Source organism: Lissotriton helveticus, chromosome 12, assembly GCF_964261635.1.
Source record: "Lissotriton helveticus chromosome 12, aLisHel1.1, whole genome shotgun sequence".
Lineage (NCBI taxonomy): Eukaryota > Metazoa > Chordata > Amphibia > Caudata > Salamandridae > Lissotriton > Lissotriton helveticus.
In genome coordinates, this window is record NC_136073.1 from 83,595,060 (window position 1) to 83,621,472 (window position 26,413).

At 46.2% G+C, this 26,413-nt stretch overlaps 1 protein-coding gene across 3 annotated transcripts in view; it reads left to right on the forward strand.

Moving 5' to 3' along the window:
• LOC144798569 (vomeronasal type-2 receptor 26-like) overlaps positions 1-26,413 on the forward strand; it is a 607,526-nt gene that overhangs the window by 367,237 nt on the left and 213,876 nt on the right. For 2 of the 3 annotated variants that reach the window (XM_078669515.1, XM_078669519.1), the window contains exon 4: positions 1,486-1,614. The exons of the other annotated variant lie outside the window; for it this stretch is intronic. The gene's annotated coding sequence lies outside the window, so the exon portion shown is untranslated. The remainder of the gene's footprint in view (positions 1-1,485; positions 1,615-26,413) is intronic. 3 annotated transcript variants of the gene reach the window in all.

The following is a 26,413-nucleotide window of genomic DNA, read 5'->3' on the forward strand; positions in this document are numbered from 1 at the left end:
TATATATGATTGTCAAGTCGCATTTTTAGGTGTGAAATTAAAATTTGATTTCCATAGGCTGAAAAAAGTACATCATCAGGATGATCCCATGCTGCATTGGCACATTTTATATTTGAATGACAAATTGAAGATATTCCCTTGTTCATATGTCTTGATTTTTTTCAAACTTAGCAGCATTTAAATGTATGTATAGGCATTTATATAGCGCACTACTTACCCGTAGGGTCCCAAGGCGCTTCGACCGCTGCGAAACCCTTCCTGGCTTCCCTGAGAGATGGTCCCTTAATGGGTATCTCCAGGGTGAGACCAGGCATCCCCGGCGGTCTGGTGGGGCCGTTAGTGAAGATGAGGCAAGCTAATGCCCAGAGTTGCCGAGTGTGATCGCTGATCAGAGTGGGCACCGAGGCGAGAGAATTATCGAGTCCGCTGACCCTGGTCCAGAAACCTGCCGTGCCGGGAATCGAACCCTGGTCCCGGGCCGTCCTCTGCTCTCGGGTCTGCCGCCTCTAACCAGTGAGCCACACTACTTCACTACTTCACTGCTTCATTTAAAGCAGACAAATATTTGAGAACACAAAATGTGTGTTCGGAAACATAGATATTAAGATGGGAAATAACTCTATCTTAATTTCCAATCTAACTCCAGTAAAGTGTCCTATATCATTGCCACCACAGAGGATAGCCATATAGTGGGGATGGTCACAATTACTAACAGAGGAAAGTAGAGAAAATAACTGATTTAATTTCACACCTCTTTCACCAATCCATTTTAGTTCAACACCTTTGATGCCTATATCATTTTCAACACCAACTTCCTTAGCGTGCTGTCTCCCAAAAATTGAAACTGTGACCAGCAAACCAAAACCCTAACCATCTTGCACATACACTGATGGACAAGAATAAGGAACAGAGAGGCAGTTAAATAAATATATAAAGAGTTACATGATTGGCCATAAGGAAACTACATCATACCAAAAACTTAATTTTGGAAAGGGAGGGTGTCAAATTTTGGCTTGAATAAACTTTGGGCTACTAATGTAGCACAATACTTCTAAAAACATAAATGAGGTAAGAAAGTAAACTAGTCGGCAGCAAATATGTTTAACAAGTATTAGAAAGGCATTTCTGGTCACATTTCAAATGAATGGAAAAGTAGATAAGAAATAAAATGAAGAAGTAAAGCCTTATGTGATTGATTCATTACACAAAGTGAACTATAAACAGAGCAGTACTAAATACCAACAACAACCACAGAGACACTTCTGACTGTTGGAAAGCATTAGAGCTCTATTTCTTCTTCAAAGACATAACAGAGAAATTGAAAATTATACCTCATTGCCTCCACCTATATATTTTAACATAAAACAGGTACATGTCTATATGGAAATCTATTATAAAAATCATGCATGATATCAAATAAAAAGTAACATTTGCAGTAGAGCAGTTACTTGTAACCATTACCTATTTATGTCTTTTCCAAACCAGGTTTTCCCACATTGAACACAATGTCCAATACACAGTAGAAGCAAAACAGGAAATTGTAATATGGAGAGCAGAAAAATATAATAATTGAATAGAGAGAAGGAGGACACCTAAAGAAACATCATACTACTGGTAAGACTACAATATATATTTTGTTATGTTTCTACACACCTAACCTTAATATTAAAAAGTTTGATAACACATAATGACAACTTAACAAAAAGAGATAAACCAGTTATTTTTATGTCCATTACTGCGCTCTTTTGGTTCTAGTTCTTTTTCTGTCTCTTTGCTTCATCTCTAGCTGCTAGAATCAGAATTTTGTTATGCAGCAGAATTGGGTTATATCTGTCAAGCACTCAAAATCAGGAAGACTGTGGCTTCTTTGATTGAATAATGCTATGTTTTTTCATCTTGTATTGTGGATGGAATTTGAAAATGACATTTTGAATGGCTTGAGATTATACAGCAATGTTTTTATCTATTTAAAAACACGTGTTTGTATGATATGTATTCTTTTATGGCCTTGTGCCGAATAAGGCTTTGAATCATCATCAAATAAGAGCATCATTAGCAGTCAGCTATTACAGGAATTAAAATGCAGCCTATTCAAGAAAAATATACACATTCAGAAGAAGAGGCAACATTAGGAGTATAACTGCAAAGTAGTGCAAAACGTCCTTCAAAATCTGCTTTGAACAATTCCTTTCAAAACGAAAAAAGACTGAAAAACTCATACAGAAACAATTGGTTCAACGTATTGTTGTAAACGAATTTCATGTCAAAAGAATACCGTTCATTTTCATACTGAATCAAGTCAAAAACCTTCACCATTTAAATATAACACATAATATACATAAACTACAGAACAAACAACTAACAAGACTACATTTCTGTAACATTTGCCAAGGAATTTGGAGACGGACGTCAAGCACTGAACCATATTTTCATGAAGAGAGTTCTCATCAACAGAATAACTGTGTGCTTCAGTAACACATGAAGACCGGTGTTATTAAATCTTACATGGAAATGTAATGGTGGGAAGTCAAACAACAAGCAAAATCTACTTAAGATTTCCAGGAAAAGAAACAGAATCCCATATATGAATGGAAATGCACTTCTATTTGTAATGTCAGAAACACATTTATTCTGAAGCTAAGGACATTTTTAACAACATATAAAAGGCCATCACTACTTACAAAAGTTAAACATTTTTCCTAAACATGGACGTATTCCCAATTCGGACCATTACTTACCTCCATGGACATTCTTTATCTTGTTTGCAAAATCACATGTCTGATACCATAATACATCAAATAAAAATGCTCCCCATGTGTCATTTAATGGTAAGGAAGTTTTTGCTGACATTATACTTCGTCAAAACACCATCATTGCAATTGGAAGAATTTAATTATGCTCTACTTCACTTAATCCACCAAAAGTCAGCAATATTACAGACTATATCCAATCTAAATGCTTTGAAGCACTCTCGGAGAGCAACTTGACTAGACATTGCCTCTACTCAGAATGAATTCGAAAATCTGCAATTACCACCTTGATAAACTAGACCATAACTTCATGCCTTCCCATGGAATGTATAACACTTTGGAAATATATCCAATCCCTTCATAACTCCAGAAACTGAATTTATATGAAAGCATTTTGATTTAATCACTATATCATTTTAAGACCCAAGTTAGAATGCAATCAAAATATGTAAAATTTCAGCCATGTGATTTAGTACGTACACTGAAAGGATAAGTTGCTTTTCTCCCATTAGATTTTAACAAAAAACATAACCACTCTTGGAACTGAATGCAAAGTTGAGGAACTTTTAGTGGTTTTAGTGATTGAAGCACCTGCAAAAAAAACAATCAGCAAGAATTCATTAGCATAGAAAAATTTAAGAAAACACTATGTTGCCTTCAGGAAAACAACATATACTCTAAAGGTTTTGTCATTGCCAGCTACATCTCCTCTACCTATAATTTGGAAAAGCAAATCAAACAGGACAATGTTACCTCAACAGCCGCCTCAACTTCTACGCTCCCAAACGCCAGCTTCGATCGACCAGCCACGCCCTCGCCGCCGTCCCCCGCATCCGAAGAGCCACCACAGGGGGAAGGTCCTTCTCCTACCTCGCCGCCAAGACTTGGAACTCCCTCCCGACCCACCTCCGCCTGACCCAGGACCACCTCGCCTTCAGGAAGCAGCTCAAGACCTGGCAGTTCGAGCAGTAGCGGACCCCCCCTCCCCTAGCACCTTGAGACCCTGCGGGTGAGTAGTGCGCTATACAAATGCTTTGATTGATTGATTGATTGACAATTGGGTACATGAATCAAAATCTGAGTTAGCGATTCCTAAATAGCGATTAATAAGGAATCGCTATTTAGAAATCCCTATCGGCAATCCATGAACCCTCTTTCGAATATTCACCGAATCAGAAATAATCGCAATGACCAATAGCGAAATCTCAATTGCAACGCGCAAATTCCAAAGTAGACCATTTGCCATTTTTCACTGAGCGATATCGCAAATTGCGAAATCGCAAATAGCGTGTCGCATTGGAAGCATGCTGATCACATCACAACCAGGAGGTCATCCAGCCCACGCTTCATTCATTGCCCAGATAAAGTGAGAGGAGGAAGCAGAGTGCTGGAGCTGAGCAGATTCACCATACAACTTTGTTGCAGTAAGTATGGGCGTAAAATCCATTCCGCTCGCGGAATTTGCGAATTTTTGGCAAATTCACGTTCCGCGAATCAAGCGAATTTGTCAAAAAAATCGCAATTCGCAAGCTGGCGGATTTTTATGCTTGGTCGCGCTTCAAAAATACAATATCGTGCGCACGGCGTTGACTTACCGTGATTCTGAGTTTGCCGAGTTGTTTTTCCTCCCGGTTTGCGTTCGCTGTGCCATTTTGGATCTAGCTGCATGACTGCGCAAGTCTTTTCGACCGCGAGTACGTCATAGCGGAACGCCATCTTGCACTGCGAGAGTTTGAGAGCGCGACTACATCATAAGGGCCCGCAATCAATCAATCAATCAATCAATCATAACATTTGTATAGCGCGCTACTCACCCGGGAGGGTCTCAAGGCGCTTGGGGGAAGGGGTCCGCTACTGCTCGAACAGCCAGGTCTTGAGTTGTTTCCTGAAGGCGAGATGGTCCTGGGTCAGTCGAAGGTGGATGAGGAGGGAGTTCCATGTCTTGGCTGCCAGGTAGGAGAAGGATCTGCCTCCGGCGGTGGCTCTTCGGATGCGTGGTACGGTGGCGAGGGCGAGGCTAGTAGATCGTAGCTGGCGGGTGGGCGTGTAGAAGGTCAGTCGGTCGTTGAGGTACTTGGGGCCCAGGTCGTGGAGAGACTTGTGTGCGTGGGTGAGGAGCCTGAACGTGATACTCTTGTTGACGGGGAGCCAGTGCAGGTCCCTAAGGTGGCCGGAGATGTGGCTGCGCCGGGGGATGTCCAGGATGAGGCGGGCGGAGGCGTTCTGGATGCGTTGGAGTCTCCTCTGTAGCTTGGCTGTGGTTCCGGCATAGAGGGTGTTTCTGTAGTCCAGTCGGCTGGTGACAAGTGCCTGGGTGACCGTCTTCCTGGTTTCGGTCGGGATCCATCGGAAGATCTTGCGGAGCATGCGTAGGGTGTTGAAGCACGATGAGGAGACGGCGTTGACTTGTCTGGTCATCGAGAGGGAAGAGTCCAGGATGAAGCCCAGGTTGCGTGCGTGGTCTGTTGGCTTGGGAGCGGTGCCCAGGGCGGGAGGCCACCAGGAGTCGTCCCAGGTGGAGGGCGATGGTCCCAGGATGAGGACTTCCATCTCGTCTGAGTTCAGTTTGAGGCGGCTGTTCTTCATCCACTCGGCGACGTCTTTCATCCCTTCGTGTAGGCTGGTTCTGGCGGTGTCGGGGTCCCTGTTGAGGGAGAGGATCAGCTGGGTGTCGTCGGCGTAGGAGATGATGTTGAGGTTGTGTTGGCGTGCGATGGCTGCAAGAGGTCTCATGTAGACGTTGAAGAGAGTGGGGGTGAGTGAAGATCCTTGTGGTACGCCGCAGATGACTTCAGTGGCCTCGGATCGAAACGGCGGAAGGCGAACTCTCTGTGTTCTTCCGGCGAGGAACGAGATGATCCACTCCAGTGCCTTCTCTTGGATGCCGATGTTGCTGAGGCGTTGGACTAGGGTGCGGTGGCAGACAGTGTCGAACGCTGCAGAGAGGTCCAGGAGGATGGGGGCCGCTGTTTCCCCGTTGTCGAGCAGGGCTTGGATGTCGTCTGTGGATGCGATCAGGGCGGTCTCGGTGCTGTGATTGAATCTGAAACCAGACTGCAAGGGGTCGAGGGATTCGTTTGTCTCGAGGAAGGCGGCCAGCTGTCTGTTGATGATCTTCTCGATGACTTTCGTAGGAAAAGGGAGGCGCGAGATGGGGCGGAAGTTCTTGAGGTCAGTGGGGTCCGCTGTTGGTTTCTTCAGTAGGGCGCTGAGCTCTGCATGCTTCCAGCTCTCCGGGAAGGTGGCGGTGTTGAAGGAGGTGTTGATGATGTTCCGGAGTTGGGGTGCGATGGTGGAGTCGGCCTTGTTGAAGACGTGGTGGGGGCAGGGGTCGGTCGCAGATCCAGAGTGGATGGTGTTCATCGTGCGGGCTGCGTCTTCGGTGGTCACCGTGGTCCAGGTGCGGAGGGTGGCGGTGGGGGGCGTTGGTTCGACGGTTGGGTGCGTGGATGGTGCGCCGAAGCTGTTGTGGATGTCGGCGATCTTGCGGTGGAAGAACGAGGCGAGAGAGTCGCAGAGATCTTGTGAAGGAGTGATGATCAATCATCACGGGAGTAAACAATTGCGAACACGTAGATGCGACGCGCAGCTGACTTCCGGCGGGAGATTTGAACAGCACGCTTTCCCGAACTTGCAAAAATTGCTATTCTGCACAAGAAATCTACCACAGGCAGCATAAACCTTCTAAGAATGATGATCTGGATCAGAATAACTCCTCAGATTGACATTTGGCTGCACTTTTTTGTGCAAGGAGTCCATTTTTGGGGGTGTGGGAGGAAGTAAGTGCCCCAGAGACTACAACTTCCTGTTCCTGTCCAGCAGGCTCCTCCCAGTGCTTTATCCATGTCCTGATACCTTTTCATTTGGATCTGGAGCTGGAAGGATTACTATTTGTGGCTGCTGCTGGATATTTGTATTTGAGGACTTTTTGTTTGGATCACTTTTGGATTTCTTTTGGATTCGAGATTTTACAAGTAAGTTGGTGTTGTTTGTTTGGGGTATTGCAGTTGCTGCTACTACAATTTTTTTACTTTTTCACAACTTTAAAAACATATATTGTGGATAGGCACAGTATCCAGTAGGCCCATGGTTAGTCATGGGTGCATGATACAACTGTTTCTGTGAGTTTTGTTGAACTTAAATATCATTTATGTCATGGAATTGAATAGCTCACTGTTATATGTGGAATTTGTTTTTAAATGTTGGGGTTCGTGTAAAGCCACACTAGCCAGTAGGCCCAGGGGTAGTCAATCAGTGGTGCATGGACCAAATCTTTCTGTGGGGTGTCTTGAATTTAAACATCATTTAGGGCGTGGATGGCATTGGATTGTGGTGATTTTTGTGTGTTTTTCGATTTTTTTGGGTGTTGTTGGGGCCTGGCCATGTGGGTGGGGACCATTTTGAGGCCGAGTACAGGCAGGGCCTGGCTATGTGGGTGGGGGTCAAGGGGCCATTTTGAAGCCAGGCAGTGTGCTTTGTGCCATAGGCCTGCACCCAGTCTACCTTGCTTTCACCCATTATATGCCCAGGGGTAGTCAGTGGTGCATGGACCAAGTCTTTCTGTGGTGGTGTCTTGAATTTAAACATCATTTAGGCCATGGATGGCATTGGATTGTGGTGATTTGTGTGTGTTTTTAGATTTTTTGGGGTGTTGTTGGGGCCTGGCCATGTGGGTGGGGCCATTTTGAGGCCTGGTACAGTCAGGGCCTGGCCATGTGGGTGGGGGTCAAGGGGCCATTTTGAAGCCAGGCAGTGTGCTTTGTGACATAGGCCTGTACCCAGTCTGTCTTGTTTTCACCCATTATATGCCCAGGGGTAGTCAGTGGTGCATGGACCAAGTCTTTCTGTCGGGTGTCTTGAATTTAAACATCATTTAGGCCATGGATGGCATTGGATTGTGGTGATTATTGTGTGTTTTTCGATTTGTTGGGGTGTTGTTGGGGCCTGGCCATGTGGGTTGGGGTCATTTTGAGGCCTGGTACAGGCAGGGCCTGGCCATGTGGGTGGGTGTCAAGGGGCCATTTTGAAGCCAGGCAGTGTGTGTTGTGCCATCGGCCTGCACCCAGTCTACCTTGCTTTCACCCATTATATGCCCAGGGGTAGTCAGTGGTGCATGGACCAAGTCTTTCTTTGGTGGTGTCTTGAATTTAAACATCATTTACTCCATGGATGGCATTGTATTTTGGTGATTTTTGTGTGTTTTTCGATTTTTTTTGGGTGTTGTTGGGGCCTGGCCCTGTGGGTGGGGGCCATTTTGAGGCCTGGTACAGGCAGGGCCTGGCCATGTGGGTGGGGGTCAAGGGGCCATTTTGAAGCCAGGCAGTGTGTTTTGTGCCATAGGCCTGCACCCAGTCTGCCTTGCTTTCACCCATTATATGCCCAGGGGTAGTCAGTGGTGCATGGACCAAGTCCTTCTGTGGTGGTGTCTTGAATTTAAACATAATTTAGGCCATGGATGGCATTGGATTGTAGTGATTTTTGTGTGTTTTTCGATTTTTTGGGGTGTTGTTGGGGCTTGGCCATGAGAGTGAGGGCCATTTTTAGGCCTGGTTCAGGCAGGGCCTGGCCATGTGGGTAGGTTCAAGGGGCCATTTTGAAGCCAGGTAGTGTGCTTTGTGCCATAGGCCTGCACCCAGTCTGCCTTGCTTTCACCCATTATATGCCCGGGGGTAGTCAGTGGTGCATGGACCAAGTCTTTCTGTGGTGGTGTGTCTTGAATTTAAACATCATTTAGGGCATGGATGGCATTGGATTGTGGTGATTTGTGTGTGTTTTTGTATTTCTTTGGGTGTTGATGGGGCCTGGCCATGTGGGTGGGGGCCATATTGAGGCCTGGTCCAGGCAGGGCCTGGCCATGTGGGTGGGGGGCATTTTGAGGCCTGGTCCAGGCAGGGCCTGGCCATGCAGGTGGGGGGCATTTTGAGGCCTTGTCCAGGCAGGGCCTGGCCATGTGGGTGGGTGTCAAGGGGCCATTTTGGAGCCAGGCTGTGTGCTCAGGCCTGCACCCAGTTTGCCTTGCTTTCATTTATTATGCCCAGGGGTACTCAGTGGTGCATGAAACAACTCTCTCCTCTATTAATGTAAACATCCATTGTTTATTAGAATTGCAATTTTTATTTTGGGTCTTTCCGTTTTTGGGTGTGTTGTAATAATAAATGCCTAGTTGCAAATATTAATTGAAGCACAACATATGCAACATTTATTTAACTAATGTTCCTATGGCTACCTTTGCTTTTAGATGCACAAGAGAACCACAAATAAGTCATCGTTCATCATCAGTGCCAGGAAGAAGTCCTGCTGCGGTGTGTGCAGCACAACGTCACGTGACTTCACATGTGGCCACAGACAACTCTGCAACTCGTGCAACTGCGGCCTGCTGTTCTGACATCTGAAGAAGACGGGCCCAAAGAAAGGTGGCTGTTCTTCCTCTACCAAGAAAGTTACCATTGCCACTGCCAGTAAGTAGGAGCAGAAGAAGCAAGTGGTGCCACTTACTAAGGAGACTGGTGTGCCCACGGACACTTTTTTTGGGAAGAAAAAAAACTAAGAATGCAGCAGCGGTGTCCGCCGGGGACCAAGCTGGGAGCAGCACCGCAGCTTAATTGGTCTCAGTGCCATCACGCCAAGTTAGGCCCAAGGCCATGAGTTCCGCAGAGGCAGCCACTTTAATTTCTTAATCACCATCGACCAGTGATGTTTGCGTTGACTCATCGCAAGAAAGTAGCATGCAATAAACGCAGGGTGAACTCATCTGACGAGTGTTCAGCCGCAACGACAACCACAGGTGCAACAAGGAGAGGTGCAAGGAGAGGTGCAAGGAGAGGTGCAAGGAGAGGCGCAAGGAGAGGCGCAAGGAGAGGCGCAAGGAGAGGCGCAAGGAGAGGCGCAAGAAGAGGCACAAGGAGAGGTGCAAGGAGAGGCACAAGGAGAGGCGCAAGGAGTGGCGCAAGGAGAGGCGCAAGTAGAGCCGCATGGAGAGGCACAACTGCCCACAATGCTTTTTCCTCCAGAAGTAGGGGCACATCAGGAAATCAAGATTGAAGCGGAGGTATCATCCGAGCAAGCCACTCCTCCTGATGAACCATTGTCTTCCAGATCCCCAGCAAGAAAAAGGTCAAAGAGGGCTAGTACGAGTTCTTCAAGCCCCCTTCCTTCTGATGATCTAGATCATGATTGGAACCCTCCATCTGAGAGGGAGGCACGCCATGAGCCCACAAAGGTAGCTAAGCCGAAAAGGAAGGTTCCCACAAGGCTTCCACTTATGGGTGATGACGACGAACAAGAAGTAGAAGTGGTGTATTCTGCTGCTGATGAACAGTCTGATGATGACGACGACCCAATCATCACAGTCGTCACTCCAGCCCCAGTGGGCATGCAGCAGACAGAAATTGTTACCCTATCCCGAATTGCTGCTGAGCGGGATGTGGGCGGCATGGCACTGGTACCACCACCAACACAGGTAACCACTACACCAACACAACCTACAGCTACCATATTCCAGCACGACCTCTGTTACCTCAAGTAGTGGTGCAGTAACTGTAAGTGCACAACAGGGTCAAATTCGGCCACACCCATCCTCCACTTCATCTGGCATTGAAACTGAAAGTAGCACCTCCACCACCACCACCAGAAATCTCAACTCCTCAGTTTGGGACTTTGTTCGATTTGTAAAGCTGTAGTTAGTCGGGGTAAGCTTGGTACCAACTATGGTACCTGAGGCCAGAGAGGTCATCCCCAAAAACACCACACTATCCCTTGGGAGGCGCACCTAAGTAAGATCCGGGAAGCCAAAAGTACAAGAAATCCAAATGTATCCATTGACATTGCATCTGATGATGACAAGGGGCTGATCGTGCAGGGGGGAGGTGAAGAAGAGACAGACATTTTTTCTGGTACACACAGTACCCCTGGCAGCAGCACTGCAGTGGTAGCACCCACACCCTCTACACCAGCAACATCTATGAGGCACACTAAGGGCCTCATTAGGATGACGGGCGGACTTTGCCCGCCCGTCATCCCATCGTAAATCGGGACCGCCCGCCATAAGGGCGGGGGTCCCGGGGGTGCTATTAGGATGTGCCCGCCACAGTGGCGGGCACATCCTGTATTTTCAGCATTGTGGCGGGTGGTGCTCTCTGCACCGCCCGCCACAATGCTGAAAATGCACTTTCACATTGTCATGTACAAAGCGGCAGGCACCGCGCGGTGCCTGCCACTTTTTAAACGCACTACATCAAGATGTGCTGGAGGTGACTGGGACAGCTTTGCAGAAGAGTGTTGTTAACACTATCCACCTGACAACAAACGTGTGGACCAGTTGCCAAGCCCTTGATTACATGTGCATCACTGCACACTGGGTCTCTTTTGCAGGGGTTAGAGAGAAGCTATCTGCAGGTGTTGACACAGACAAAAGTTTTCAAGCTACTTGGAAACATGAAACAGTAGCCATGTTTTCCATGGAGAAATCTCATACTGCATTAAACATTTTGTATGAGTTTAACAGTAAGGTCTTTCGATGGCTGCATCCAAGAAACCGCATGATTGGTTATGTTTCCACGGATAATGGCAGTAATATAGTTAGGGCCATGGGTGATGGTGGCTATTTCAGAGTGCCATGTTTGGCGCACTGTATTAACCTAGTTGTTCAAGATTTCTTGGAAAAAAAAACCAAAGTCAGCAAGTTACTGACCACCTGCTGAAGAATCTGCACACATTTCAGCCATTCTTTTAAGGCCCGGAAGCATCTGAGGAACATGCAACGTGAACGTAGACTGCCAGTCAGAGGACTCATCCAGGAGTTGGTAACACGTTGGAACTCAACCTTCTACATGCTTGAGCGTCTGTCTGAGCAGTGCTTGGTAATCAATGAGTATGTCTTTGCACTGGGTTCTACAATGAAAGACATGAGGCTAGAGTTGGAGGAATGGGACCCAGTTAAAAGCCTGACAGACATGCTTCGTCCTTTTGAGGTCTTCACGCGTGAAGTCAGCTGGGAGAACTGTACTTTGAGCAAAGCTATCCCATTGTTGTGCAATCTAGAGCACGAACTGAAGGCAGTGTCTTCAACATTGAAAGGTGATACTGACAAGCAAGACGCATATCAGTTGGCTGTGAGCTTATTAACCTGCCTAGTTGACAATGAAAGGCTTAAAAAAATACATACAGAGCAACATTACATTTGTGCAAAAACAACAATTGATGGACAGAATGCGGAACAATGTCATACATTCACCCCAGTACAGAGATCTGGGCCTAAATCCATCGCTTTTTTTGCACTCCACACCACCCCAGTTCAGACATGGCCATATGCAAATCAGCCTTGACCGTGTGCCTCATGGGAACAGTTCAGCCCGAACTGCCAAGCCATGTCTTTCCTGGTTGAATCAAGTATCCTAGGACCGGTTTCTGGCTATCAGCCGTCTTCAGCCAGGATAGCTTGACTCCAGTGGTGTGGAGAGCATGAGACTCACGTCTGAGCATACCCATCCCACTCGGGGTGACAAATGCAAAAACAACAATTGATGGACAGAATGCAGAACATTGTCATACATTCACCCCAGTACAGAGATCTGGGCCTAAATCCATCGTTTTTTTTTTTGTTTTTTTGTGTGGTTTTTTTGCACTCCACACCACCCCAGTTCAGACATGGCCATATGCAAATCAACCTTGACCCTGTGCCTCATGGAAACAGTCCAGCCCGTACTGCCAAGCGATGTCTTTCCTGGACCGGAATCAAGCATCCTAGGACCGGTTTCTGGCTATCAGCCGTCTTCACCCAGGATAGCTTGACTCCAGTGGTGTGGAGAGCATGGGACTCACGTCTGAGCATACCCATCCCACTCGGGGTGACAAATGCAAAAACAACAATTGATGGACAGAATGCAGAACAATGTCATACATTCACCCCAGTACAGAGATCTGGGCCTAAATCCATCATTTTTTTTGCACTCCACACCACCCCAGTTCAGACATGGACATATGCAAATCAGCCTTGACCGTGTGCCTCATGGGAACAGTCCATCCCGAACTGCCAAGCCATGTCTTTCCTGGACTGGAATCAAGCATCCTAGGACCGGTTTCTGGCTATCAGCCGTCTTCAGCCAGGATAGCTTGACTCCAGTGGTGTGGAGAGCATGGGACTCACATCTGAGCATACCCATCCCACTCGGGGTGACAAATGCAAAAACAACAATTGATAGACAGAATGCAGAACAATGTCATACATTCCCCCCAGTACAGAGATCTGGGCCTTAATCCATCATTTTGTTGCACTCCACACCACCCTAGTTCAGACATGGCCATATGCAAATCAGCCTTGACCGTGTGCCTCATGGGAACAGTTCAGCCCGAACTGCCAAGCCATGTCTTTCCTGGTTGAATCAAGTATCCTAGGACCGGTTTCTGGCTATCAGCCGTCTTCAGCCAGGATGGCTTGACTCCAGTGGTGTGGAGAGCATGAGACTCACGTCTGAGCATACCCATCCCACTCAGGGTGACAAATGCAAAAACAACAATTGATGGACAGAATGCAGAACAATGTCATACATTCACCACAGTACAGAGATCTGGGCCTAAATCCATCGTTTTTTTGAACGTTTTTTGTGCTTGTATTGTCAACGCTCCGTCCATCTCCACCTTTGGTTTTGCTTTGTTCGCCATAAGTTGGCAGGGTATGCTCAGACGTGAGTCCCTAGTTCACTTTGCCAATGGATTCAAGCAAGCCGGGCTGAAGACGGCTGTAATGCCAGAAACCGGTCCTCGGAAGCTTGTTGCCGGTCCAGGGAAGGCATGGCTTGGCAGTTCGGACTGGACTGTTCCCATGAGGCACAGGGTCAGACTGATTTGCATATGGCCATGTCTGAACTGGGGTGGCAGAGTGGGCTAAAGAACGGTGATGGATTAAACCTAGATCAGTTGACTGGGGGTGAGTGCTTGTATTGTCAACGCTCCGTCCATCACCACCTTTGGTTTTGCTTTGTTCGCCATAAGTTGGCAGGGTATTCTCAGATGTGAGTCCCTTGCTCACTTTGCCACTGGATTCTAGCAAGCCGGGCTGAAGACGGCTGTAATGCCAGAAACCGGTCTTTGGAAGCTTGTTTCCGGTCCAGGGAAGGCGTGGCTTGGCAGTTCGGGCTGGACTGTTCCCATGAGGCACAGGGTCAGACTGATTTGCATATGGCCATGACTGAACTGGGGTGGCAGAGTGGGCTAAAGAGCGGTGATGGATTAAACCCAGATGAGTTGACTGGGGGTGAGTGCTTGTATTGTCAACGTTCCGTCCATCACCACCTTTGGTTTTGCTTTGTTTGACATAAGTTGGCAGGGTATGCTCAGACTTGAGTCCCTTGCTCACTTTGCCACTGGATTCAAGCAAGCCGGGCTGAAGATGGCTGTAATGCCAGAAACCGGTCCTCTGAAGCTTGTTTCCGGTCCAGGGAAGGCGTGGCTTGGCAGTTCGGGCTGGACTGTTCCCATGAGGCACAGGGTCAGACTGATTTGCATATGGCCATGTCTGAACTGGGATGGCAGAGTGGGCTAAAGAACGGTGATGGATTAAACCCAGATCAGTTGACTGGGGGTGAATGCTTGTATTGTCAACGCTCCGTCCATCACCACCTTTGGTTTTGCTTTGTTCGCCATAAGTTGGCAGGGTATGCTCAGACTTGAGTCCCTTGCTCACTTTGCCACTGGATTCAAGCAAGCCGGGCTGAATACGGCTGTAATGCCAGAAACCGGTCCTCGTTAGCTTGTTTCTGGTCCAGGGAAGGCATGACTTGGCAATTCGGGATGGACTGTTCCCATGAGGCACAGGGTCAGACTGATTTGCATATGGCCATGTCTGAACTGGGGTGGCAGAGTGGGCTAAAGAACGCTGATGTATTAAACCCAGATCAGTTGACTGGGGGTGAGTGCTTGTATTGTCAACGCTCTGTCCATCACCACCTTTGGTTTAACATTACATTTGTGCCACTATTCTGGATCCACGGTACAAAAAGGCAGTGGCCAGCAAAGCATTCATTCCTTTTAATGAAGCAGATGTCTCAAAGTACAAACATTGGCTAGCTCTGTCAGCCACTCGGTTCGAAAAAGAGCGGCATGAAATTGAAGGAACCAGCAAGGTACTACTGAATCATCAGGCCATCCGGCGTCAAGGTCTACTTCTGTGGCCGAAGGCAGTCACTTTCCCTCACAGCCGTTACCGACACCAACAACCGCATCATCATCCTCACCTGCACCAGGCCCAGCCATAATATTGTCGGAAGCGGATGGGCTAACTCATCAAGGGTTTGCTCGTTCCAGCGTTGATGCAAAGGCCAAAGATAGTATGTAAAGTGGAGCACCCCTGGAGAACCTTGAGTGGATGGTGCAGGCCTATCTGGATGACCCAACAGAGGTCTTCTTTAACCAGAACCCATTGCTGTATTGGTATGGGAAAAGGGGTCAATGGCCACTGATCACCAACCTGGCTCTAAATTATTTGTCTTGCCCACTCACAAGTGTGTCTTCTGAACGTGTTTTCAGTGCTGCTGGTGCCATTGTAACTTCAAAAAGGACCCGCCTCTTGCTAAAAAATGTGGAGAGGGTAGCAATGATCAAGATGAATCAGCACTTCATACCACCAGATTACAAAATACGTGAATCCACGCAGGAAGACGAGGACACCGATTTAGGTGACGGAAGTTCTTCTCTGTTAGCTGACCTACTCCCATCACAATTCACAGAGTTTGAGGACGAGCTCTACTTCCCTGACACCTAGGCCTGAAACTGACTTCCTTTTTTTTCGTCCTGACTCCTTTTTCACTTTTACTCCTGTGTGTCTTTCTTTGTTTTGCAACTTTTACCACAACAAAACTCTAATCACAACAAATCCATCAGCAGCACTGTCTTCATCTTATTTCCTTATTGGAGGTGCCTCTGTCTGCAATCCTGAATTTCACAAGTTCACAACTCAGTCATGCTCCTCTATCCTCCTCCTCCAGACTCCCCCTATCCATTTCACTCAAGGCAGATGGCTGATTATGCAGAATGAAGAAACTGTTGCTTTGTAGACGAGTCCCCTCAAAAGAAGTGGGACTGGAATTACTGACTATATGCTGATTGCTGACAGTTACTTCTGAAATTGACACGAGAGGCCGGCCTGTGGGCCTCCTCCACTTTAAGAACAAGATGCGGTCCAAAAGTGGAACAGGTAATGAATAATGAGATGTCATGCAGTGAACTGCACTGGCTGTCTGGCTCTGATAAAAGAAATTGCTGTTTGTTTGTTGTGCATGAAATGAATCATCATATGTCTGTTATTATTTAATCTTTTACACACTAAATGTAACTCAAGTCGACTCTGTTTTTTACACCTTGTTTAATTCAAATTCTACTTCTACTGCAGGGGCCACTATGTTGCATTTTTTATTATGCAAAATGTCCTTGGACTCACTGTGTGTGTAGACTGCGACTTCATGAACAACTTTGAGTTTGCCAATATACCATGATGATGATGAGTCTTGATGATCAAAGTTAGATAATATCTTTTTTCTTTACAGTCACTAACTGGGATGGATGGATCATCATCGTTGGTTTACGGAAGAACTATGGCCATTTCATGAGAGGCAAACAGGTAAACCAGTCAACAACAACTACAGAAGAACTACATGTCTGTCTAGTCGTGGTATGGAGTGGTCGAGCCAGTGTAGTGTTGTTATGCCAGAGTCCAGACAGCAGTTCATGTAAAATTGCGGCTATGTGGCTTGCTGAATACGATTATATATGCTTTGTCTGTCTGTGTCAAAGAGGTATGCAACATCAGGTTGCTTCACTCAGTGGTGCCTGCCTTGACCGTCTGCATGGCCCTAGCCTGCTGTGTGCTAATTACTATCCTTGAAAAAGGAGAATCAGAGTACACACTTTAGAAATTATGCTTGTATGTAATACTGTCGCCTCTGAAACTGAAAGTGTTATTTTTGCACTACGCACCGTACCTTATATTTTTTTCTCCATGGTGTTTTAATATCCCTTCCTGTTTTCCCATCAACAATTACAGGACGGCTTTTACCCTGTGCGATGGGAAAAACGATTAACTCAGGCTTACCATTAGCGATCCGCAATCCTGCATCCGCCGGGCAGGCAGTGGACAGTGTGTCTGGTCACCAAGATTGATCGACGGAGGTCAGATGGAATGGAGGAGTACCGCGAAGAAGAGGAATGGCTGGATGCATGCAACTTCCCAAATTGAACAGGGCAACTACAACATACAGTTACAGTATCCTCTTCACTTCTCCTTAACTTTTAAATAATGTTATTGTTGTGACGAACTTATATGAGTGTGACTCTGTGCATTTGTTTACTCTCTGCTTGAAATTCATCCCTCCAGCTATTTGATATGTTTCTTTGCTATTTTTCAAACTAATGTAATGTAGTAATAAGTGTTTATTCTCTCTGAGGGCAGATAGGCAAGTAAAATTGCATAATTACTGCAGCCCTGTACAGTCACATTGTTTCTTCATAGTTAGTAAGTTGTAGTAAGTACTTCTTTTCAGTAACCTAACCATCCATTTAGCAAACAACTTCATGCATGCAGTAGTGCATGCACTTCCTTTATGTCCCTTAAAAGATTTATGGATATCTTTGTATCCAAAGATTTGTTGTTCTTCATTTGTTGTTTGTCCATGCTGTATTTTTGTTCCTCTCTCCACAAAACTTTCCCAAAAAACCCCATTCCTATCCAATTTTCAAACCCTAACCCTCTTCCCCCGGGCTGTGTGGTTTTCATTGAGGTGTGACTAAATGACAACAATAATTCCACACACTTGCTGGGGAGGATAAGGTTCAAGCAACCTCCTCAAATCAATTTTAAGGCAGCTAGATGAATCCTATGATATTGTAATTCTGCTTAAAAAAACACCAACAAGTACTATTTTCAAATCAATTCTGAATTTCATGCCCACCATCGATTGGATCCATCGTCAACAGCATCGTCATACACGTCAAGAAATGTTATACTGCTGTGTCACTGCTCTTGTTGTAGCCATATTCATCCATGCAAATATTTTTTTCCCATACTCATCTTCAGCATTGCTTAGGCTACATACTGTTCCTTCTAATAGTCCTCCCAGGCCACTCAATGTTTCACTTCCAGTTTTTTTCATATGCTGCTACTGCTAGTGTGGTACCATTTCTACTACCACCACAACAATGGAATTTCTGTCCTGGATGGATTTCATGGGCAACCGTAATCGCCATTTGCCATGCAGCCAGCGCTGTGCCTAGCTCTATTCTCAAACACGAATCACGGGTAAGATAAGCATTTTGGGGAGGTAGAATAATGGGCTAGGACTCGGAGGAGAGGAGAGACTGTCAGTAGTACCAGTAAAGTACTAGTAGGGCATCTGAATTCACTAACTCTGTTAGTGGCTCTTTTGTACATTTTTGGACGTTTTAGATAATTCATGCTGGTCCTTGCTGGTAAGTTTGAGGAAACCAAACATGCAGTAACACCCGCCCACCACCCCACAAAATTATATGAACGCGTACACTATGTTGAAGTATTTAAAATAAATAATTATATTTCCCCTAACAAAAATAAACTAGTCAAAAGACCCAATCCAACCCCCTCCCTAACCCCAACAAATGTCCATATGAATGTCCCTCAAAAAGTCCCTCTGAATCCCCAACGCCCAATTCCCACCTTCCCCAACAGTCTTTAAAAAAGGGGCAAGGGACAGTCACTTCCGGCGGTGTCCTGTGGACAGGTGGTCCCGCATCTCTTTGCGGAGGTCCTGGAGCTGGCGCTTCAGCTTCTCCACCGTGCGCTCCAGGTAGTCCACTCTCTGGCGGATACGGCGCTGACGTGCCAACAAGGCTCTGGGGGGGCAGCTGCTATTTTTGTTGCAGCTCCACAGCGGCAGCGGGAGGCTGTCGGACCACGGCGCCGTACCACTAGAGGCTGCTGGCTGGTGGCCCCGGGAGCACTGGAGGAGGATGCAGTTGTTGCCGCCACCTCCTCCTGTTCCCGAGCCCACAGCCGCCAATATTCAGCACACATGGCCTCCAGCTTCCGGGCCCTGGCCCGGACAGTCATCTCCTTCCTGGTGAGCTTTTGTGGAGCATCTATATGAAGAAAGAAAGAAAAATACTGTAACCAATACTCTTTAACATTAACACAAAATAATTCAACAGAAAGTTGTCTCACAGTAACACTAGCAACTTGCAAGCACAGTATAACATTTTGGCATGTATCTTTCCGTCGTCTTTGTAGGCCTGTAACATTAGTGGGAGTTTCAGGAATTCTACTAGCAGCACTATGGACTCACTACATAGTCAGAGAGTCAGAGAGTACACCAGTCTTCTTCTTTTTTTTCTCTTGTTTTGCGAAAGAAATTACTTGTACGTGAACTTGTGGTAGCTGGCATAATGACAGCTCAGTCACCTTGCACCCAAGAAAAACAGACACACGCCTTGATGACGCAGACTCGCAATACTTTAAGCAGTACATGCAGGTGGGGATAGGGAAGCTCTTACTTTTCTATAGGGGTGGCACTGGCCATACTCGGTTACATCAAGGGCTACTGCTCAATCTAATTTATATATTCGCACTGCCTCCCGGGCCTTCACTACTACAAAAGGAAAATGAAGATTATTCATTTCTGATCATATATCCAGCCGATCACATGATCTTTGCTTATATGATGGATGACTTTAGGTGCTTTGTTTTGATAGATTGAGTGAACAACAGCGATAGTCCACCCATCATTGACACAGCTGAAAGAAAATTATTAACATAGGGAGTGAGTGTGGTACCCATATTTGCCGGAGGAAGGGACTTTACTTGACATAATGGGAACTATACAATACATACACAATATATGCTGTGCTTGCAAAGTAAACTACTATACTGTTAGTCAAGGGAGTATTTCTGAACAATCACAACTTCTAGTATTTGGATTTCCTCTGCTTTGCTACTCTGGCATGGACATGCTGTTCAAAGTAACACTCTTCATCCACTGAGCGTCTGCTCTACATACACCTCTGCTATCTATGAGGAAGAAGATACCATCCAGGCTTCCAAAGTAAACGTCTATCATTCTTCTTAATGTCTCAAATGTACCAACTTCACTTTTTCTCAACAACCAACTAACACCCTTTTTATTTTATTTGGTAAACCACCGTCTTGACTTGCATTTGAGTTTCACCCAAATGATATATTGCAATGCACACCACACATGCATTTTATGATTCACCCACACAGGCAGTCATCTTTTCTTTCTCCTCCAACCATCCTTGCTTCAAGCAGCCATGCATCTGATTCCTTCCTATCAGCCACCTCTGCATGCATTCAAAAACACGTATCATTCTTTACAGTCATATATGTTACGACTCGCTCGTCCTTCCTTACACCCTTCTTTCCCTTTTAGTTCATCACATCCCTCAAGTTCATCTGATCTGACTTGGCTTCACGATAAAAGTTTCACAGCTGAGTTGAAGTCAAATAGAGGGGGCCATTGCTTACTCGAGAACTACCGCCGCTAATGCTATTGCTAAGTCAAGGGTGACTGTCTTCTCCGTGACTGGCAAAAATGTAGTTCTAAATTAGTAACTGTTCTTATCAGTACAGTGTACTTGTACTAGTGTACTGTCTACTGTACAGTACATCATACACCCCTTTGCGAGCCTACTCTAAAATGTCAATAAGTAAGGAGTATAATAACTTACCACCGTCCGCCGCTGCTGAGCCATCCCCCACAGCAGCTCCTCCTGGTGGCACTGGTGGCGCGGCTGCATCAGCCTCTAGAGTGGACGCCTCTGCACTGCTGGCCCCGGCATTGGTGGTGGAAGGTGCCACATTCGATGTTGTGATGACGCCTAGAAAAAACATGTCATATTTTTAGATGCCATACACCACCCCCTATTTCGTCTCGTAATGGAAAAAAATGGTAATACATAAACAATTTTTAATTATTGGAACTGAAAAAAAGTCACGGTTTTGGGGAGGGTGTTAACTTTTTATATGCTTAGCCATAACATGCAACACTTTTTGGCACAACTGATGAATGCTTGCTCTTTAACGTGCACCATTTTTCTGATTACAGACAGAAGATTCCATTGCCCTTCTGCCAACAAGAGCTTTTCAATTTTCACCACCTACTCACCAGTACTTGAAGTTCAAACAAGGTGAGGGCTCCCGCACAGTTACTTTAATAATTAGATGTGTTAAGTTGAAGTATATTCTAGGGAAGGGTGTTTAAACTTTCACCACTGCTCGCTGGGAATACTGCGCTATTAAAAATAAAGACATTGTTTTTTTATTTCTTATTTGAAAATCAAACTTTAAAACTAAAAAACACTGTGTGGTTTTTGTTCACGAGTGAGTGAGCGGAAGGGTTTGCAGTTGCACTACTGCGCTTTGCAAGCATGCTTCCGTGACTCTGATAGGTCGGGACTTGGTAGTCTTCTTCTGGGTCGTATAATCATTGGTCAGACACACTAGATAGTCGGTCAGGGGATTGGGGGTTAAACTTCTGTTCTGACTGGAAAGTCGAACCTCACCTATCATCAACAATGTCCTATTTCTCTTGTCCATAATTCTGTATGTGCAGAATAGTCCCTGAAACACTAGCGGTATGGTATCTGCTCCTATCAAATCAAAAAGCCAACTACTAGCAAATTCTTGGTGGACATTGACATTTTGTTGTTGGGAATTGTAAAATCACTAACATTAAGAAGACTGGAATAGACAGCAAGGGCAACCCAGAGGACTGCACTCAGTGCCTAAAGCTATTGCTGGATCAGAGTTTTGTTTAACACCGTTTGCCGACTGAGCAAGCTTAGCTACCTACACAGACCGACTCATAATAATAGTAAATTGTAGTAGCACAGAGAGTGATAGTAGAGGCAGGATAAGAATGTAGAAACAGTCTACAAGAAGATCAAAGACTATTTTGTAAAAAATAGAATTAGGAAACAGTTTGCAATGAATAAGTGCTGTAAAAGTTGGGGAAGTATAGTTATTAATATTAACAACAGAACAACTTACTGAGGCCAGCAGAAAAGACCGCAGAGGACCGATCCTGCCCACCTTGTTACGCCGGCATCTCTGTCGTGGTCTTCTTGCCCCTGGGAGGTGCTGATGATCATGAAATAAACACAAACATGGATGATTGTTTTTTTGAAATATTTGATTTCTTTGACCACAATCTAAAATTATCTCGGGGAAACAAATTACCAACAATTGCACTACATGTATTGACCTATCTGATCTGGTCAACTAGGATAGATAGTACAGTATTGCTGGATTCACAGACCATCTACTTGGAAAGTTATGTAAATCACTAACTAAACCAACAACAAAAAGGTTCTATTATGACTGCCAGCACTCAGCAGCATGCGACGTGACAGACACAGTCCGTCAACATGATTGCCGACCTCGAAAAAATGTCCTACTACTAAATAACAAGTCATAATATACTCAACCTATCAATCCACCATTATCTCTTCTTAGTGGCAGCAGGAGTACAAAGGAAGGACTAGACTTGAGTCTCTAGTCTCTCTAGCATTACGCAGTTCTGTAAAGTACTACACTCATACATAATCAATCAGGCCAAATGAGCACAAAGTTGCAAACAAGTAAGCATAGTAGCATCGCCACTGAGCAGGCGAGCACCTGCAATCACAGAAGCTATTTAAACATTAATTTACCTGCAATGTAATCGAATCGGCAGCATTCTTGCTCTTCGGGAAAAACATATATTAGCAATATAGCACAGAGCAGAAGAAAATAAAGTAGTTATTAAATAGCTACTCACCAAGGCCAGAGATCTCTACGCCTAGCATGTGGAGCAGGTCCTGCTCCCGGTCAAGGACGTCCGACCACCGGTGCGTCGCCTGGTTGTAGGTGCGCCGGACCCCCGACTCCCTAAACATGGCCCGACACACCTTAGCCCAGAGCTGGTGACGCTCCCGGAGGCCATACCCTGAACCGGGCCTGCCCCCTGCTGCGACGGTCTTCGGGAGGTGGTGCTGCACATAAAAGATAAGTGAGGCCGCCTCCACCGCACTAAAGATCTCCCTGGCTTGCGTATTCTCCGCCCTTAAGCACCCGCAAGGGAGCCGGCTACGGGGTGCGAGACCCTTCCCCTTAGACTTGCCGGCTCCCTTTGCCACGGTCCTGGGTGAAAGAAGAAAAGAATAGGGGAAAAAAGTAAGTAAAAGAAAAGACAGATCTAAACAAAAAAGTAGTTATTAAAGTAACAAAACGTTGAAAAAAACACAAAATATAGATGTAGAAAAAGAGAGGGTTAGATAATGAGTAAAAAAGATCAAAAAAAGTTCAAACAAACAAAGGATTGCAAAGATTAAAGCAGGATAGAAAAAACATGCCCAGAACCATAGCAATGAATGAAAAACAAGATGGCCGCGCCCATTGAGGACCGAGTGGGTAAGTTTGCGCGATATTTCCCCCGTGAGCACGCAATAACGCATGCGACCACGCAATCGTGCCCCGCGCACTACGCGAGCATGCAACTAGCGCCCGGAAAAGGAAATACGCATTGCGAACAAGATGGCCGCGCCCATGTACGGCCGCATGGGTAAGTTCGCGGTTGGCGCGCGGAAAGCGGCCCGCGAACACGCAAAGCGCCCCGCGAGCACGCAAAAATTAAAAAATCTGCAAATTCGCACAAATTTGGGGATTGTACAGACCGCAAAATCACTTTTGCACGAATTCGCGTACCGCGAATTCGCAAATTTCGCCTATACTTAGTTTGCAGCTACTTTCTGTGCACCAGAATGGATCAACCAACATCATGGGAGAGTGACACTCCCAGGAAGCGCAAGTTAAAATTTAGTGAGAGGGAACTTGAAAACCTCATAGAGGAGGTGGCCAAGACCCATGATAAGCACTTTGGGAATCTCTCACTGAAAATGCAAAAGGCAGAAAAATGCAGGATATGGCTACATATCAGGAGCAAGGTCAATGCTGTGCGGGTCACACACTGCAGTATAGATGACCTCAAGAAGAGATGGTACGACCTGCGCAGCCATGCCAAGGAGCGAATAGCAGACAGGCTGACGGAGGCCAGGAGTACTGGAGTTGGCCCATCTACAGTTCCCGACAATACAGCCCTGGAGGACCTTGTGGAGTCCACAATCCAGCCAGAAGCAGTGGTGGGAGTGACCCACCTGGACACATCCAGAGCGGCCCGTACCACACAAGGTAAGATGCATGCAACCATACACTTCAAAGTACTGTTCAAATGTGCACATCCCCTCAGTCTTACCCCAGTGTACAAGTCAAACTCCAGTCCACGTTTTACCTCATACGCCAAGTGCATTATGGGAGTTGTAGACATGTCAGGCAAGTGGGTAGTCAAAAACAACAATGGCACGTAAAACACACCAACACTCCATGGCAGTCAGTGATTTAATGTTAGCCAAGTATGCCTAATGTCACACAACAGTAACCTTAAGACAAACTGACATAGCATTGTTTCACATCACAGATGTAGCAGAAGGAGACTCTGAAGACAGTGAATGTCTACACATCTCGGAAACTCCTGCAGAGACTGCCGTGGAGACACCTGTTGCACCAGCAAGCACACCCCTACACCTACAAAAGGCAGGACCCATGTTCCATCACTGCAGCCCATGGAATCTGAGCTGGCTCCTGCACCCGCTCCTGTGACCAGCCAGCCTTGTGTGAACACAACACCTACACCCCAGGCACAGGTCTGAAAAAGACAGAGGTGCGGTTTAAGGGCCCACATAGCAGCTCAGGATGACCAGGCTCCAAATATGTGGGGTTGCGTGGAGTCCCAGATGTTGAGGGTGCAGCGCCTATAAGCAAGACATATGGAATTAAAACAGCTACAACTTACAAAATTGGCCAGGAACTTCAGAGTCATGACAGATAATGTGCGGGAAATAGGCAGACCAACACAAGCATGCAGGAGCTTACCAGGCTAATGCTTGAGGGCCACGAGACACAGAGGAGAATGCATCAGCAGTTCATGATGTGCATGGCTGGCTAGACCAGGTCCAAAACAACCTTTGTAACACCACTGCGCTGCTGTCATGTCACTCTGTTGCCATGCAAATTGAAATGGGACATTGTTGTGGGGATGTAGCCAGGGCCCTTGTACAAGTAACCACTGCCGTGGAACAGATCCAGGCTGCTACTGTTGGTGGCAGCAATGTAACGGGGAGGAGGGTAGTGAAGAGGAATCCAGCCTTAGCAGCCTGTGAGTGCCAGTGACCACTGCCAGGAGGCGCAGCACCCACAGCACAACACCTTCCGGTCCACACCAGGGGGATGTTGCAGATGCAGACAAAAGACGTTTGGGGGTGCGTGGCAGGAAGCGCTAGACTGAAATGTCTTTCTTCATTTGCCCATGGTAACGTAACCATGGACAAAACCATGAAAGTGATTGAGTTCCAGGAACTGGAATAGTTTAATTTGCCTTTTATTGAATGCCATCACTGTTCTATTTAGCACCATTTTCTTTGTGGCTACACAATACTACATGGGCTCATGTTAGTAAATACTTTTCTGTTCGAAATTCAAGTGTCGTATCTCATCATTACATACCTCAGAAATAATGTTGTGTGATGTCTCCACGTCTCCTTTGCCCTTCTGATGAGCTTGCCCCTTGTGCTTGTTGGAGTTGTGCCGGTGGCTGGTTGTCCCCCTCAGACTCACTGTTGGACAACTTGATGGGTATACCTCTCCTGGTGGTAATATTGTGCAATATGTCACATTCCACAATCCTGCAGCAGGTCTCTGGACAGTACTGCAACACTCCACCAATTTTGTGTAGGATGTAAAAGCGTCTTTTCAGTAGTCTAAACGTGCGTTCGATAACATTCCTTGTGCTGATGTGTGCTGCATTGTACCTCTGCTCATGTGGTGTGGCTGGGTTGAGGTATGGCGTCAAGATGTAGTTCCGCATGGCATATGAGCTGTCACCTACTGGGTGGTAAGCAAAGGGTTAGCAACTGTTATGCATTGATATTTTGTCTATTTGTGATGAGAATAAGTATATGTGTGTACCAAGTAGGTGTCCTTGGCCAAATTCACCACTGAGCAGACGGGTTCGGATGCCACTGTGTTGAAATATGTAGGAGTCATGGGTGCTTCCTGGGTATTGCGCCACAATGTATGTTATGATGTGGTTTGCATTGCACACTACTTTCACATTGATTGAATAATAGGATTTCCTGTTCCTGAAAATGTATTTATTAGCTGCTGGGGAACAAATGGGAACATGCGTAAAATCGATGCACTTGATCACATGAGGGAACTGTCCTATCTGGTAGAAGTTCAGTTTTGTCTTTATCAATTCCTGTTAGGTTGTGGGGAAGGTGATGTGGGTGTGAATCCTTGTCATCATGGCATCCAGGATGGATTTGAAGAAACGTGAAAGGGATCTTTGTGATACACCTCCAGCTACAGCTACTACCCCCTGTAAACTGCCTGAGGCAAGTAGGTGCAGGCAACATAGGACCTGTGCATGAGCGGGGATGACATGGGTCCTACGGGTCTGGCGCTGCATTAGGGGTTCCAATTCTGCTATTAGGTGTAGGATCATTGCACCGTTCAGCCTGTACTTATCGTACATTTCATCATCTGTTTTTCCCAGCAATGTGATGCACATCCGCTCCTGTAGTCTCCTTCTGCG